Consider the following 17,440-nt stretch of genomic DNA (forward strand, 5'->3'; position numbering starts at 1 on the left):
AGTGGAAGCAGTGCCTAGATTGCAGAAGGTAAAAAAAAAAAAAAAATTCAGCCTGTTTAGGCTTTCAAATATTTACGTGAAACTGTCTAGAAAAGCCTTTAAGTGACTTTATTTCACACTGGTAAGAAGGTTTATCTAGATGTTTGTCCAGAAACGCTAATCCTTTTAATGAGGGGATATTGTCAGATCCTATTCAGATACAATCTTCTGAGTCCTGCCCCTGGGCCTGGAAAGTTAAGCCTGCAGGACTGTGTGGCCTCCGACCTTATACTTTCTCATGTTTAACTTAACTGCCTTTAAATGTATGCCTCCTTCTCCGTGTCCTGTACATTAATAATAATTGCCTCCAAAAGAAAGACATTTTGTGTTTGTAGTCTCTTTCTAGGGTATGTACAAGATAAGACTGTCCTGTTCATTTTAATTTTTGATTAACATGCATTAGCCGAATGTTTTTATGGTATACTATGCAGTATTTCCTCGCACACATACACACACACAGCATAAACTGACCAAATCAGGCAATTAAAATTTCCATTTTCTCATTGTTACTCATGTTTGGAGCTTACCAGCTGTTCCCCTCCAGTTCTTACTGTGAGCTAGAGTCGCACCACTGTGTTCTGGTCCACAAGGACCTGTTACTTCTATCTGAGTGGAAGAATAAGACTATTCTAAATTATATGTGTTCTAACAATTATTTTGTAGTATTGAACCTTTTTTATTTTTTTAAAAATCGCACTAAAGCAATTTAAAGGAAAAATCTCTTGGTGCAGAAGAAGAGCTCAGAGCAGATGAGTGTAGAAGAACATATGAAAATGTTCGCTTCCTTTACTTTAAAGTTACTAGTCAGTTCTTCTGGACTGGATCTGGGAGGCCGTGTTATTTGTTATGATTTCAAGTTTCCTCACCTATTTCCACTCTGTGCCTTGATTTGGGAAAGTTACTTACCTTAAGGCATTTTAGATTTTTAGGATGTGCTCTGGCCATGGAGACCGGTATCTGGTCTTTGTAGTATCTGGAAAGATTCATTTTGCAGAAACCTTGGCCTCTTTAACACATCAGCACAGCCCTTCAGTTCCAGTCTGTAATCAGTATCACTGTATTTAGGCTAAGTTAGGAGTGTGTAAAGGACTGTAGAAGGTAGAAGTGGGAAACATGGTAGCTATGGTGCTGGTGCAACACAGCTGGGAATACCCTGGGCATTTTCCTGTCTCTTCCCATCCTTTTGCTGTTTCGAGCATATGTGTGTGAGGAATTTTGAAGTTTGTGTTTCTTGCTTTCCACCACAAACATGCTCACCTTTGTACAGTGGTGGTGCCTCGTCTCCATCCGTTCCAGGTGTCCCATCTTTTGTTTGCTTCTGACATTTCTCTAGCTCAGTCATTACTGTTCCTCCTGGCTCCGCTTGGCCTGACATCGAGTGCTGTGAACATTGCTTCACACTTCAGCCCTACTTTTTCAAGTGGTTTTTCCCACATAGGTTTGATCTGGTGACTTCTCTATTTAGCCTAGTTTTGGGCTTCGTGTGTGTGTGTGTGTGCACGCGCGTGTTCACATGTTCTCTCTGTTTCTGCATGTGTATGTTCAGAGTCATTTGCTAGTTTTATTTGGGTGCCCTTCCATGACCAACATTGAGCAAAGAGTCTTGAAAACACCCTCATGGTGCTATTTGCTTTATTATTTCTCCCAAAATGATGTTAACCCAGTGATTTTCAAGACTGGCGTATTACAGACAGTTTACCAGACGGCAGAGGTTTAGAACAAAAGCAGCGTTTTCCCACTGTATGTATTTCCTAATAGTGTTGAGTGCCTGAGCCTCGTTTGCATGCTTTGTCACCCATGGAATTCTGACAAACTTAGTTTACTGTATAAATGGTTTTAAAAATCCAAATGGTTAACTCATTTCTAAACCTTTAATCTGGAAATTCTAAACCATATAAATGGAGTCTTGCACTATGAAAAACTAGTGAGATTATTCTTGCTGTCTTCCACTTGAGTAACTTTCCTCTCTAGTGCCTGGCACAGTGTCTGTCATACAGCGTATTCTCTGTGTCTTTATTGTTGGGTGGAAGCCACTGATGTCAACAGTTTGACAAAGGAGTTTTGAGTGTCTTCAGTACATTTCCTCCGTCATAGACAATATACATTGTCCTATTCTGTACCAGATACTGATCAAAACAGCAATGAGTAACTCCAAATTTGCAGGGAGTCTACAATTATTTACATCTGGGCAACTCTCTGTTGATGGACTAAAGTGTGTGAGGGTTGTTTGTTTTAACTGTATAAAGAATTAGCACTTCGAAACAGATAAGTTCAGTGCTGTGGGTGCCGGAATGCCAGTAATGAACAGGTTCTGTCTAATGGTGCTACTGTTAGATCATCCAGAGCAGGCGTGTTTGGCAGTTTAGCTTCCCTGGTGGTAGCAATGTGTCCTGATTCCTCATATAATCCCTTTCACTTGCCTTTCTGACTTTGGTTTGGGAGTGCCGTCTGTGGCTGTGAAAATGTGCATGCCACCAAACTAAACCAGGATTCGTTGCTGTCAGGCTCATCTGTAAAATGTTTCTTAGTAAGCACAACTGTTATGTATCAGTTCGGGGGAGCAAGCTATGTGCTATTAATTTTCCAAGCCTATGGACTTTTAAAATGTTAAATATTTCTAAGAAGGACCTCTGGTGCTATTATGCTAGCCTTCTCATTGGTAAGTATAACTAAGTCTTGACTTTAAAGATTTGAGTTAATGTGGCTTTTGTTATAAAAGACTAATTTTGAAAACGTGGGCCATGTCTCTCCTTACTGAGACTTTTAGTTTGGATCATTCCCATATGTGGTTCACTGCTTTTCTGGGTGTGTACGGATATGAATATGTTATTGAAAGTCCCAGCATTTCTTGACACAGAACTTGATACACCCAAAACTGGATCATCAAGCTAGTGCTGCAAATGTCATGTGCTTAATTTTATGTCTTATCAAGTAAAAATATATAAAATGAGATAAAAATTGAAAAGTACACATTCCAGTGCTGCTGCATATTAGCCCTCTCTTCAAAACTGAGCCTAATCCAGGATTCAGTGGTAAGGCAAATGACATGGGAACATTCCATGACCGTTCTAACAGGAGTTTTAAAAAAACACAGCCCCAAATATGTCATAGGCATATTTAGAATATTTGGTGAACAATACACAGCAAAGAATGTTTGATTTTTGATTCTTACTGTTTTTTTCCACAGTTGTGGGGAAAATTCTTTTGTTGCCTTAACCCATTTTTGCTTCATCAAGAAGCACTAGAAATTGTAACTCTTTGTACAGTTATATCTAATATGTGCTGTTTGCACCATTTGAGTTCATTCTCACTTCCTTCTTGTTAATGACATAGTGATCACAGAGTATGGAAACTGAACACGGTTTTCAGGTGCTGTCGTTTATGTTTCTGCTATTGCCCATGGTCAGGAGGAGCAGGGTGGTCACATTTTAAGATAAGTGGATATATTTCTCTTAAAGATGGGTGCTTGTGTCTTCAGAAAGCTGAGTTATGAAATAAACCTTCAGCTCACACTTTATTCATTGTACTTCCTTGTGGGCAGAAGAATGGTACCTTACACCTAATTAGAAGATAAAGATTGGTTAGGGTCTTGTTGTGGTATCTAGCTGTCCACTTGATAAATAATGATGAAGTTGATGAAAGCCACTAGTGGAATTAATGGTCATTTTATATTGCACCATAAGAAAAAAATGGAATTTCTTTTTGGGTTTAATGTTATTTGCCTGATCCTTTAATATGAACTTGGGGCATGTTTTCCAAATGCCGCACAATTGGCACTTTAAAAAATCGTACTGAACTTCTGAAACTTGAAATGTATTTTAGCAGCAGGAATGGAAAATCATATGGATGTTACATGCGTTGTCTGTTTTCCCAAAGAATGTGGATCCTTTGGGTTTTATTCCCCTTACCCACCATTCAGGATGTCTGGGTTCTAAAAAATGTGTGTATTTGAGACAGCAACTTTGATTTTTTTTAAACTAATGTTCAAGCTTTGCCACTACTGTTTTGCAAAATGTGTAGTGTTTAGTAGTTGTATGAGAAGCCAAATTCCTGAGTGCTGTTTTGATGCATTGGGGTTCCCTTGGAATAGGAAATAGGACTTTGTAACTTTGAGTCTAAGAATATCCTATGAGATATTCTGTTAAGAGTTTTCCGTCTTCGAGGATGAGTTCATCTGTCATAGAAGAATACATGTTGTGGGGCTGGTGCTGTGGCATAGTGGGTAAAGCCACCACCTGCAGTGCTGGTATCCCATACGGGCGCCGGTTTGAGTCCCTGCTGCTCCACTTCCAGTCACGGCCTGGGAAAGCAGTAGAAGATGGCCTTGGGCCCCTGAACGCATGTGGGAGACCCAGAAGAAGCTCCTGGCTCCTGGCTTTAGATTGGCGTAGCTCTGGCTATTGCGGCCAATTGGGGAGTGAACCAGTGAATGGAAGACCTCTCTCTATCTGCCTCTCCTTCTCTCTCTCTGTAACTCTGCCTTTCAAATAAATAAATAAATCTCTTAAAAAAAAAAAAGAATACATGTTGTATGTAACTATGGCCCAGATCTAGAGTCTGTAGAGAAGCAAAGGATAAATAGTTTCCTGCCCTCTGGTTGTTGACCACCTAGTACAGGAGATAACAAGTACACATATAATTCAGTGAGTGAGATAAGTAATATAAAGAGCTGAAGCTATCTGGAGGAGAGATAATAAACTGTCCCAAACTTTGGAAAAAATGTGTTGTGTTCCCTATAAAGACTAAATGCTAAGTTTTTGATATTTTCATCACTGTTGCTATTACTATTACTGCTTTTGAAACTGTGCTTCCTCCTCCCATTTACTCTTTGGTGAAGCTTAAGTCCTTAAAAATTAAGTTTTGGTTGGGCAGTTATTCACCAAAATTTCTGTTTGTGAGGGCAATAATAATTGTTAATGACTTGGCAAAATTGCTAATGATTTATTACCCCTGAAATCTAGAAAATTATATCTAATTGAAAATTTGAACTATTATGAAACATCTTAGAGGAAAGTTAAAACACCTTAAGAGTATATTTTAGGGGGCCGGCGCCGTGGCTCACTTGGTTAATCCTCTGCCTGCGGCACCAGTATCCCATATGGGCGTCGGTTCTAGTTCCGGTTGCTTCTCTTCCAGTCCAGCTCTCTGCTTTGGCCCAGGAGGGCAGTGGAGGATGGCCCAAGTGCTTGGGCCCTGACCTGCATGGGAGACCAGGAGGAGGCACCTGGTTCCTGGCTTCGGATTGATGCAGCGGCCATTTTGGGGGTGAACCAATGGAAGGAAGACCTTTCTCTCTGTCTCTCTCTCTCACTGTCTAACTCTGTCAAATAAAAAAAAAAAAAGTATATTTTAGATGGACATTTTGGAGAGTAAAATAAAAAATTGCAGTCAAGTTAAGAACAATTAACAGTTGTAACCTTAAGGCAAGCTTGATACTTTTGTACAAACTTACTTTCAGTCATCTCTCACATGTTTGCTCCTCCCAGTAGGATACCCTATAAAAACCACCAAGAAAGGGGTCAGCACCTGCAGGGTAGTGCTGACTTCAGTCTTGGCTTTCAGCTTCATGTGGACAAAGGACCAGTAAAAGTGTTGATGGTGGAAGGGAGTCTTTGATTCCAACTTGGAGAGAGGAGACTTCTTTGGTTAGAAGGAAGCACATTCAGTTTAGTGTCCTACATTGGCCTCGTAGAAGAAAAATGTTTTAAAAGTCTCCAATGCCTGTGAGATGTAGCTCTTCTGTTATACAAGAGGGATGTCCATGATAATGTGGAGCTAGATACTACTGCCTCATCTGCCAGTTCCTGGTTCATGTAAAAGTATCTTTAAAAAAAAAAAAGTCTGATAATCATTCCTCAGTGGTGGTGGTGGTGGTGATGATGGTGAATGGGCAAGAAACTGACTCATATTATTAGTCTGCTAGGCAAGGTATTTAAAGGAATTCTGGCATGAGTTTGTTTCAACTAGGTGAAAAATGACAAGCTTTTTATTTAGTGGACCTGAGGTGCCCAGAATTCCATTAATGGTAATTCTTTGCAGCACATTGTGGTCATGCCATTTTTGGTGCATATATGGCCAATAAAAATGATTCATATTTGCCTAGTGGGTAATTATTCATTGCATTATTATTTTAAATATCGGAATAAAATTTTCAATGAATTTCTCCTAAAATGTCAGTAAATAAGATGTTTACCAATTTCTTTTTTTTAATTTTTTCCTTCAAGTAAAGAACGTTTTTGTTGAATGCATTTTTCTCGTTTCCTTTAGAAGGATAGCTTTAGGTGGTGATTTTTTCCACTTTTGAAATCAACCAAATATTCATGTCCATAATGCTCCTGGTCTCTTCAAGCAAAGGATACTTACGCATGAGGTTAACAGGATGCTTGTAACTTGTCTTAGGTATTTGTCCTTATAAAAATTTTGAAAAAAACCTCTTCCTGATAGTTTGTATCAACTTGGGTGTGAATTTTTCCACATCTCAAAACTAAGGTTACTCTGTATGGAGTTTTATAGTCATATTAAACAAGACAAGTTTGTGCTTGACTCCCAACAGCAGATTTCAAATTATTTCTCTAATTTGATTGTAATTTGAACCACTGTTTGGGATACAGGTTTGTTTCTGCATTCCAGGGAGATCCGGAAGGAGTTGGGCTTTGATACCTCATCCTCAGGGCTCTTAAACACTTTGGTGTGTTTTGGCTGCAGCAGCCTATGCAAGAAAATTAAGTTAAATTGGCTCTCACTAAGCAAAGATTGCTGTTTCACTACTTCGGCCTGACATCTTGCATTGATCTTAGTTTTGATGGAGTTAACAGATGAGTAACAGACTTCATTCTAGTTCAACTTTTTGGTTGCTCACCTTGAAACAAAACGATACGGATTGAGTGTGTTGTCGAGTTGTGAGTCTCACCTTGGCAGAAGTATTAAGCCCAGCTCTGTGCCTTGAGCACTTGTTCCAAGTGGTAAATGGGGCTGGAGGTAAGTGGTGCATGAGATGCTCTTTTGGATCACAGTTGAGTCTTGTAGGTAGCGTCATAGTCTTGAGTGAGACTTGACTCACGTGGAAAGGTCATAGGGGGTTGAAACCTTATCTTCCAATTATCTGTTTTTAAGTTATTTTACAATTTCAACTCTTGAATTGCAGTGGTATTTTAAAGTGTTTATGTAATTATAATTGGAAAAGCTCATACTTGATAGATTTGCCAGAGGTCATCATTTCAGGATAAAATTAGGGTCATTTTTGAGTGACAAAAGTAATTTTCATAATTCTGTCAAGTTTTTCTATTGCATTTCTGTGTTCAGTCCTTGAGGAACCCATGTGTGTTCAGAATTACTTTACTCCCAAATCCTCTTTGGCTTTTATCTGTAGTTTGGACTTACATTAACTTTTAAGTAGAATTGCATTAATATTTACAATTGAGGTTCATCCTGTTTGAGTAATCTCTGAAATTTCATAGTGCAGTCCTTTAAAGATTGAATAACTGAATCAAGAAATTCAGGTTGGAAAACATGATGGTTTTTGCCGTCTTTCCAAAGAGAGATAACTGCATTTGAACTTGCTGTGCTTTTAGTTATTTGATATACAGAGAAGGAGCTCCTTCTCCCTTCCTGTGATGTGCTCTCCATTCTGATTATATTTGTAGCCGGTAGAGGAAGGAAATGTGCAAAGATAACAGTACTTATTTTGTATAGCAGTAGCTGTCTTGATGATTTGGATATTTGTGATGCAAACATGTACTCTACCATCCCAGTGAGTTCTTTCATAAAAAATGAGGGACCAGCATTATGGCATAGAAGGTAAAGCCGCCACCTGAAATGCCACCATCCCATATTGATGCTGGTTCGTGTCCTGGCTGTTCCACTTCCAATCCAGATCCCTGCTACTGGCTTGGATAAAGCAACAGAGAATAGCCAAGTGTTTGGACCATGGCTAACTACATATGAGTCCCAGATGAAGCTCCTGGCTTCGGCCTGGCCTGGCCTGGCCTTGGCCATCGTGGCCATCTGGGGGAATGAACCAGGAAATGGAAGATCTCTCTCTCACTGTCTCTCTCTCTCTCTCTCTCTCTCAATCTTTAAGATAAATAAATAAATCTTTAAAACTAAAATGAATGTATGCAAGCTACTGCTGCCAACAATTTTATGTAAGCTTTCTGAAAGTTCAAGATTCCCTGAATTCCAGTCAGTGGACAGCTAGGGTTTCAGGAACTCAGGACAAGAGCCTTGCAGTACAGAAACCATTTCAGTTCCTGCGAAAAAACATCTGAGAAGAGAGAGAGTCATTTGGGACAGGGTGGGTTGAATTTGGCATGTGTCCATCTCTTTTGCTCTTGCTGATCTAAGACTGCTCATGGCCTCCAATGAAGGGCTAAAAACTGGCTCAGAGGGAGTTACGGTGTGGGGGTGGTGCATCCAAGAGCTGTGACAGTAACATAAAGATGACCATTCTCACTGTGTCATGGTAGAGGCAGTTCCCTGATTTCACAGAAACGCTGAACACTTCTGAACATCAGTTATCACCACTATCACCATCTCCCCTCAGAATTCTCAGAATCACAGATTTCAATGTCTGCCTCTGATCCAGGAGATAAATTTGATTCTGAATATTCACTGAGATCATTTTAGTTGACTATTTCTGAATGTATTCATAAACAGGAAGGAAAAAAAGTTGGAGCCCCCTTAGATTGACAGTTGAAGTCTTATCCTGGGGCAGGTGTTTGGCCTAGTGGTTAAGACACCAGTGTTGCATTTCAGAATGCCTGAGTTCATGATCCCCGCTTCCTGCTAATGCAGATCCTGGGAGGCAGCTATGAAGGTGGGAGTCATTGGGTACCTGCCACCCAGAGAGAAGACCTGGATTGAGTTCCTGGCTCCTAACTTTAGTGCAGGCAACCACCTACACTATTACAGGCATTTGGAGAGTGAACCAGCAGATAGAAGTGCTCTCTCTCTCTCCTGTCTGTCTCATAAACGAACAAATCTTGCTGCCTCACTGTCAGTCTGATGTGGATCTTGCAGAAATCTCTGGCATTTAGCAAACTTGCATTGAATGGTAGTAGAGGTCATACTGAAAAGTGAGACTCTGTAGAGCTTGGTCAGTTTTTGACCTGGAGCTTTTTCTTTTACTTGTCAAGTTTGCATTAATATTGTGCCTAATGAATAATAGTGAAGAATTTTAAAGAATCCCATATTGAATTCTTTTGTGTTTTGCAGCACTTGCTCTGTACTTTGTTAGGATTTATAATGTTTTGTTACCAAAAAAAAAGCCCTCTCTGAAATGCATTGCATTTGCAGCCTTCTGGTTGTGTAGGTGGAATGAGATTTGTGTATGACTGTTTTCAGGAAAATAGGACAAAGCATGTTTATTTGCCATTAAGAAGCAATCGTGGGTGTTGACAGAATTTGTAGTAGTAGAGTTGTGAAAACATACCCTGTGCGGGTGCCCGTTTTTAACCTTGAAACTGGAGATTTCATCTTTAAAACAAAATCACTTTTTTCTGTGAGATGATTGATACATGAGTAAGCCTTGCTATCCTGGGAATTTGTTTGTTTCCATTGAGACACTGTTGTGGCAGTTTTGTAATCCAGCCTCTAAACTTAAGGGTGCTTTTAATGCCCTCCTGTGGGAAATTTCTGAAGTTTTGGAACTGTTCACTTCTGGCCTCCAGGGCTATGCAGTTACTGAGTTCCTGGCACTACCTATATACTAAGCACAGTGCTAGACAAATTCAGAAAGAAAGTAAGCTCTCAAGAGTGACATTTTTAGAGCTCTCTTTATATAGATGAAGAAACTGAGGTCGTAAGAGATGTAACTCATCTAACATTAGACAGCTGTAGGCAGAGTGAGGGCTACAAATCAAGCATTTTGACTTGGAAACAGCACTGTGATTCACTTTGTACCCAGACTTCACTATGCAGCAAATTACAGCTACTACCTGCACCGCTTGTGTCAAATTTTACAAATGAGTACCAGAATATAACTTAAAAGTTTTTAAATTTAAATTCTTTTGAAAATGAGCTTGTTTAGATAAAACATTTTACACATGATAGGAACAATTTTATTAAATGCATCCTTTTACCAAGTAAAAGTTGTAAACCTACAGTCTTAACCTAAAAAAAAGAAAAAGACTTTATGGGTTCTGAGTCACTTAAAATCATTAGAATTTAAACTTCATAAATGGTGCTTTTCAACAAGTGAGTTCTGTTTGGAGTGCTATTTGCTATCTTAAAACAGAAAAGCTGTTACCATTTTTGCTTTTTCTGATTATCATAGGTAACAGATGGTTTGCACTTAGTTCAGTGAACCAAACAAAAAAGAGCAGACTTTGCATAAAAATTCTGTTGATAGTGCATTTTTATCTACACTGAAATGGATCCAATGAACTTTTTAAATAATACAATATTTACATTATTCTAATCTTTTTTCTTGTGGTATACAAGAGATATGAGAAAGAAAAGCAACCTAGCATTGTCACATTAAAAGTTATTCTTGTAAATATTTAAAGTACATCTCTATTCGTACTGCATTGCTAACTTCAGGTATGCATGTCCTGTCTGCCTTTAACAGTAGTTGTTCTAAAAACTTGAAAATCAATACACTATTTATCTCACTGAAATATTGGAAATGATAATGAGTTTTTATGAGGATTTTTACCTTAGAGAAAGTGTTAAGGACCACATCCTTTCTCTAAATCCAATTTTGAAAGTGTTTGGTACAGTTGAGTCTGTTCATTTTTTTTTTTTTTTTTTTTGATAGGCTGTCACCAGGCTTCTCATGGCTATTGGCTAACTCTTACAGTATGAGTTGCTTTCATGTAGGGGTAATGGTGACCTGAGACAGGCACAGAGATGGTGATGGGGTGAAGGGTGTTCCACTAGCGATGAGTAAGAACACCATAGCTGTAGTGATTGGTACCAAGGGCCATTGAAAATTTGTCATGTGTTCTAAGAATGGGCCTTTACTTAATTCAGCATCTATGATTTTAATGTATTACATATTAGGCGAGGGCAGTGTGTAAAGTTGAACATCACAGTTTCACCTCTAACTTCACAGGCATGAAACAGAATTCAGGCTGTTCTCAGGAGCTGTAAGAAAAGTGCACATTTTTTTTAAAGACTTATTTATTTACTTGAAAGAGTTACATGGGGTTTGGTCTTCCATCTGCTGGTTCACCCCCCAGATGGCCACACAGCCGGAGCTGCGCCAATCAGGAGCCAGGAGTCAGGAGCCTCCTCCAGGTCTCCCATGTGGGTGCAGGGGCCCAAGGAGTTGGCCTATCTTCTACTGTTCTCACAGGTCATAGCAGAGAGCTGGATCGTAAGAGGAGCAGCCAAGACTAGAACCGGCTCCCATATGGGATGCCGGCACTTCAGGCCAAGGCTTTAACTTGCTGTGCCACAGCACCAGTTCCAAGTGCACATTTTTTTTTAAAAACTCAGTGTAATGTGTATTGTAAGATAGGAGAAGAAAATGAAAACAACAATTTTTTATTTGGCCCCAACAAAGTGATATATGTAGAACAAAGTTTTACAGTAGAGAAAGTTTTTTCCAATATTCGTTTCTACAGAATGTCTACTGAACTATTCACGGAGTTGAGGTTTGCATGTATATAAAGACATGATACACAGTATTGCTAGCTTTAGTAAATCCTGAGAGTTCTGTATTCTAGATTCAGAAGAAGTTCCTTTCCTTTTTTATTTTTCCAAAGATTTATTTATTTATTTGAAATAGTCCACTCTCAAGATAGCTGTACCAGGCAGAGCTGGTCCAGACCGAAGCCAGGAGCTTCCTCCAGGTCTCCTGTGTGGATGGCAGGTACTCAAGAATTTAGGCCATCTTCCGCTGCTTTCCCAGGAACATCAGCAGAGAACTAGATCAGAAGTGGAACAGCCAGTACTCGAACTGGTGCCCATATGAGATGCTGGCATCATAAGTGGCGGCTTTATTTGCTATGCCACAACACCAGCCTCAGAAGTTCTTTCCAAGCAGAACTATGTCAGTAGGTGTGTATGTGATTTAGGTGAATGTATACATACCTATGGGAAGTAAAAATTTCTTAACTGGTAATATAAATTATAGTATTTTCATATTTGAAAACAATAAAATGTTGAGTATACCTGTAAGTACTGGGAAAAAAATCAGCATTTTCTACTTAACATTTAATCCTTGATACTCTGTGTTGATTTTTCCAATAGTGTTTAAGTTTCTAGGAAGAAGAGGGTGGTTAGAGCATCAGAGGAACCCCCGAGTTTCTTTCTTGCTCCTAATAAGAAAACTAGCAAGGAGCCTGTTCTCTTCAGTTATTCCCTACATTTTCCCTCTAAGAGCTTCCTGACGCCTCTTCTGACTGCTCTTGGTATGGTGCCCCTCACAAATGTTGGAGATCCTGATATGATGCTGGGATTCCTGGGGCCACGATCCTTTGAGAAGGCAGTGTATGATCTGGAAAACACTTACATAAGCAGGTTTCAAGGTTGTTATTCCTCATTCTCCTCCTTTTTCTTCTTCTAGTTAGGAGGGTAAATGGACTTAATCCTGAGTCCAGTGCTCCCCAGAGAATGAACTGTCAAGGCTAAACTCTTTTGTACACTACACTCTGGGTGTCTCCCTTAACTGTCTAGGGTCCTTAGCATGCAGGTTGCATTTTCTCCTTTGGTTAATATCAGCCTTGCAGAACATTGTTACCTGCGTCCATCCGTGGGCAAAAAAGCTGCACTCAGCATCTCTTTGTGGCTCAAGAGGGACCTGCTTGCAGTCCTCCCCCTTATTTACTCTTGCCACAGTCCTGCCTGTGAATGCTAACTGCGAGGTAGCTCACAACCTTTTAAGATTATAAAACAAACCTAACAGTGAATGTGGGGAGTGTACTTTACCTGTCACGTTTTAGAAAATCTACATCCTCATCTATTTATGCCATGATAATAATGTTGCAAGGAAGATCTCTGGTTATTCAGAAGGATTAGAGAGGTGTTTTCTTGTCCCTTCTTGGTCATAAGTTTTAGTCATCACTTTCATGAAGAGTTGGGAATTTGCTTGTTTATAGAGGATACCTTTAGAGAATTTTTTTCAAGATTTATTTATTTATTTGAAAGGCAGAATGACAGATACCTTCCATCCACTGATTCACTTCCTAAATGACTTCAGCAGCTAGGATGAAAGCAAGAGCCAGGAATTCCATCTGTATCTCCCACATAATGACAAAGACCCATAGTACTTGGGCCATCCTTGTTTGCCTTTCTAGGCACATTAACAGGAAGCTGGATCATCTCTGACAGAGACGCCATGGTTGCAAGCCATGAATTAATCTGCCATGCCACAGTGCTGGCCCCATGAATAATTTCTAAAAAGAGCCAGTGTAAGTTAGTGCATGATTTTACTTAGACTTAATACAGTTACTGCTTTTTGAAATCCTGTTATTACCTGTCATTGTGTTACTATGTTACACAGAGTATTCAGAGTAGATAAAATGAGTTAGATTTGTGTCAAGTATTCTGTCTCTAAAGCAGTAAGCCTTAGGTATATATTAAAATATTTATTATGCTTAAGTAGGTAGAACATAGATCAGGTTACTCAAGAAAAATAACTTTTTATGACAACTCACTGGTTCTTTTAATTTGGTAAGCGGGAGTGCCACCAAACCTAAACAACCTTCACAGTTGAAAGAATTTCCCATTTGCAGCCTAGACCCTGAAAATTACAGCTTATAGGATTGGAACTCTAACTAGAACACCAAAGTTTATGTGCTTTCCACAGTCACCTTACACACTGACACAAGGAAATAACGATTTCATGGTGCAAATCTGCTGTTCTTTAAGGAAACAATCTTGGAGTGAATCTTTGGCTTACTGGTGCATAGATCAATGTTAAACTTTATAATTTCATGTTTCTTCCTTTTAAAATATAAGCATTTAGTTGCTATGGAATTCCTGCCAAGTATAGAACTTTTCTGTGTACTTAGATTTAGGCACACACGCAAAAGACTTGTTCTTTGAGCTTTGAGAACTTCCTGATCTGGACTTACTGTGGTTCAGTGTCTGGGGCAAAATGACAAAATATATGTCTTTTTTGCTAAGGTACTAGAGATAAAATCCAGCATCTGTCATAAAAACAACCCTAAGGGACCTGCACTATGGAGTAGTAAGTTAACCTCCACCTGTGGTGCCGGCATCCCACATGGGATGTCCCGGCTGCTCCTCTTCCAATCAAGCTCTTTGCTAATGGCCTGGGAAAGCAGTGAAAGATGGTCTAAGTGCTTGGGCTCCTGTACCTGCATGGGATACCCAGAAGAAGCTCGTGGCTCCTGGCTTCAAATCAGCTCAGCTCTGACCATTGTGGTTATTTGGGGAGTGAACCAGCAGATAGAAGACCTTTCTCTCTGTGTCCTCCTCTCTCTGTCTGTAATTCTACCTCTCAAACAAATAAATAAAATATTTTTTTAAAAAAGTGGTTTGGAGTAAAAAATATGAAACATTTCTCAACTTTGATAAGGTGGGGTAATTGTAAATACACTATACATAAACTTTATCATCAGAACCATTTTTAAGTGTACAGTTCAGTGGGTTAAGTACATTCACAGTGTTGTGAAACAGATCTCTCTAGAACATTTTAATCTTGCAAAACTTGAAAGTCTGTACCCATTAAATCAAAACTTAAACTTTTGAGTTTTCCAGATCTCCCTGTTAAGGCTGCTCTGAGTTAGAGGAAGCATCATTTCACTGGGTAGAATGTCGTTTCCCTGCTCCTTCAATTCTGTCATCATTCTTAGGCTAGCTTCAGTATTGTGTTATTACACCAGGAATGACTGTAAGAAGGGTCATGTAAAGCCAGGCAGCTTTTTCAAAGCTTTTTCAAATTCATGGATTGCTTCCACCTTTTGCCTTGTGAGTATAACAGTACTGAACATAAAGGCAGTGGGCACTCTGTGCTAAATTTTACTGAAACGAGAAAGCTGTTAATTGTGAGACCTGGTTGTTCCCAGTATTTGGTAGTGAGGTTATTTGAACTACAGTGGTCAGCAAACATTTCTTTTCTTGTCTTGTTGGAAATCTTTTTATGTATGCTGAGGATACATATTTACAGTAGCTGCAGTTAAAGGCAGTGCTTCCTACTCTGAATTAGAGATTCCATACAGGTAAAAGGTGAGAAAAAGGGAAATTGTCATTGTTAACATTAAAGTGGATGTGTTGCATCAGATGAACCTTTAAACTTCAGAAAGGTTTAACAAATCAATATTTATTTGATCTGAATAGTGGGTATGTAATGGTGTAACATCCCCTTGATTCTTTACCAAAGTCTGCAACTTGTAGTTTTTTAACATTTTATGTTTATTTTGAAATTACATGAGTATCCCTTTTTGGGAGAGTGAGAATATTGTGTGGGGTGAGGAGGTTTTGGGCAGTATATCAACTTGGATGTAAACTATCTAATCTGACAGTTTGCTTATACATATGCTGAGAACCATGAACTAACCTTAGTTTTTCAGCCATACACACAAAAAAGTAATGTGCATCTTTAAATCCTAGATGAGCAGATACCTCTGCAAATACCTTTTTCACAAAATTTCTGAATCGCGTTCTTCTGTTTAAGTTAGTGAGAAAGGGGCAGCTGTTAAGTCTAACAGCTAAAATCCCACTGAACACCTGCATCCTGTATCAGAGTACCTGGCTTCTAGTCCCAGATCTGCTCCAGTTCCAGCTTCCTGCTCTTGCATTCCCTGGGAAGCAGCGGGCTTATATGGTGAGGTTTTTACTACTCACATGGAGAACTGGATTGAATTTCAAGCTCCCAGCTTCATCCTGGCCTGGCTCCGGCTATTGCAGGCATTTGGACAGTGAATCAGTGGGTAAGTGGAAAATATCTCTCTTAAATAAGTAAATGAAAATTTCAAAAGTGATGATAGAAATTTGACCATCTTTGTAGTGGACTACTTCTTATGGGTAGGAACACATTTAAAAATACATGAAATATATATTCATATACACATATATACATCTATGCATATATATAATTTGGAAGACAGAAATAGAGCTCCCTTCTGCCACTCATTCCCCAAAATCCCACAACAAGCCAGGGCTGGGAAAGGTTAAAAACGAGATAAGAATGCAGTCCAGATCTCCCATGTTGAGTGGCAGGAACCCAAGTATTTAAGACATCACCTGCTTCTCCCAGAGTACATGCAGAAAGCTATAAATGGGAACAGAGCTTAGACTTGAATCCAGGTAATCCTAAATAGGGCACATATGTCTAACCAGTGGCTTAACTCTAGGTCAAATAACTATCTCAGGAATACTTTTTATTAGGAATGTTTCTATTTTATTGGGTCCATGTATATTCCCCCCCCCCCCTTTATTTTGAGAGAATGACAGAAAACTGTCTGGTTTATTCCCCAGATAACCCCTGATGGCTGGGATTGGGCCAGGCCAAAGCCAGGAGCCCAATCCAGATCTCCCATGTGGGTGGCAGGGATTCAACTACTTGAGCACCCCCACAGCCTCCCAAGGTCTGCATTAGCAGGAAGATGGAGTCAGTAGTTACAGGCAGGAATTGAACCCAGGCACTCTCGGGTGAGACATGGGCATCTTAACTGGCATCTTAACCACTTCTGCCTCACTCTTTTACGGTCTATTTATTTGTAGTTTTGTCTTTCAGGGTAATATAGAGTCATTGTCTTCTGGCGTATTGCCATTCGTATTTGAAGAGAGATATCTTTTCTTTAATATGCTTGTCCTCCCAAGATTGGAAAGAAGCACAATGTATAAATATTATCAATTATTTAAAGGTCCATTTATTTATTTGAAAGGCAGAGCCACAGAGAAAGAAAGAGAGTGAGAGATTGATCTTATATCTACTGGTTCATTCCACAAATGGCTGGAGCTGAGCCAATCTGAAGCCAGGAGCATCTTCCAGGTCTCCCACGTTGGTTCAGGGGTCCAAGGATCTGGGCCAACTTCCACTGCTTTCCCAGGTGCATTAGCAGGGAGCTGGATTAGAAGTAGAGCAGCTGGAACTCAAACTGGCACCCATATGGGATACAGCACTGCAGGTGACAGCTTTAGCTGCTATGTTACAGCACCAGCCCCTCAATTTCTGTTTTAAAAACTCTTTTCTATTTGTCAAGCACTTTTCTTAATTTTACTGTCACACTAGTTCTGTGATGTGTTTCAAAAATGCTAAGACTGAAGCTCCAGTGACCTGCCCACACGTGGCTGGTGACTCTAAGCTTATGGGCTAGTCTCAGAGCACTGTGCCTGTCTTGGCCACAGCTGCTTCCCTGCTTTTTGCACTGAGCACCTTCAGTTTCTTTAGTTCTTTTGGTAGTGACATGATCTCCAGACCCCTCACTCCATCACTCTTTACTAGACATAACACCTGGTGGCAAGAGCATCCATTCCACCTTTGTGG

The 17,440-nt window shown here is 39.7% G+C and overlaps 1 protein-coding gene across 3 annotated transcripts in view; it reads left to right on the top strand.

Annotated features, from left to right (window-relative positions):
* The window catches only part of SLC7A2 (solute carrier family 7 member 2), a 79,365-nt gene that overhangs the window by 853 nt on the left and 61,072 nt on the right, over positions 1–17,440 (top strand). The window lies entirely within an intron of this gene.

The sequence above is a fragment of the Lepus europaeus genome, chromosome 16 (genome assembly GCF_033115175.1).
Source record: "Lepus europaeus isolate LE1 chromosome 16, mLepTim1.pri, whole genome shotgun sequence".
In the NCBI taxonomy this organism is placed as follows: Eukaryota; Metazoa; Chordata; class Mammalia; order Lagomorpha; family Leporidae; genus Lepus; species Lepus europaeus.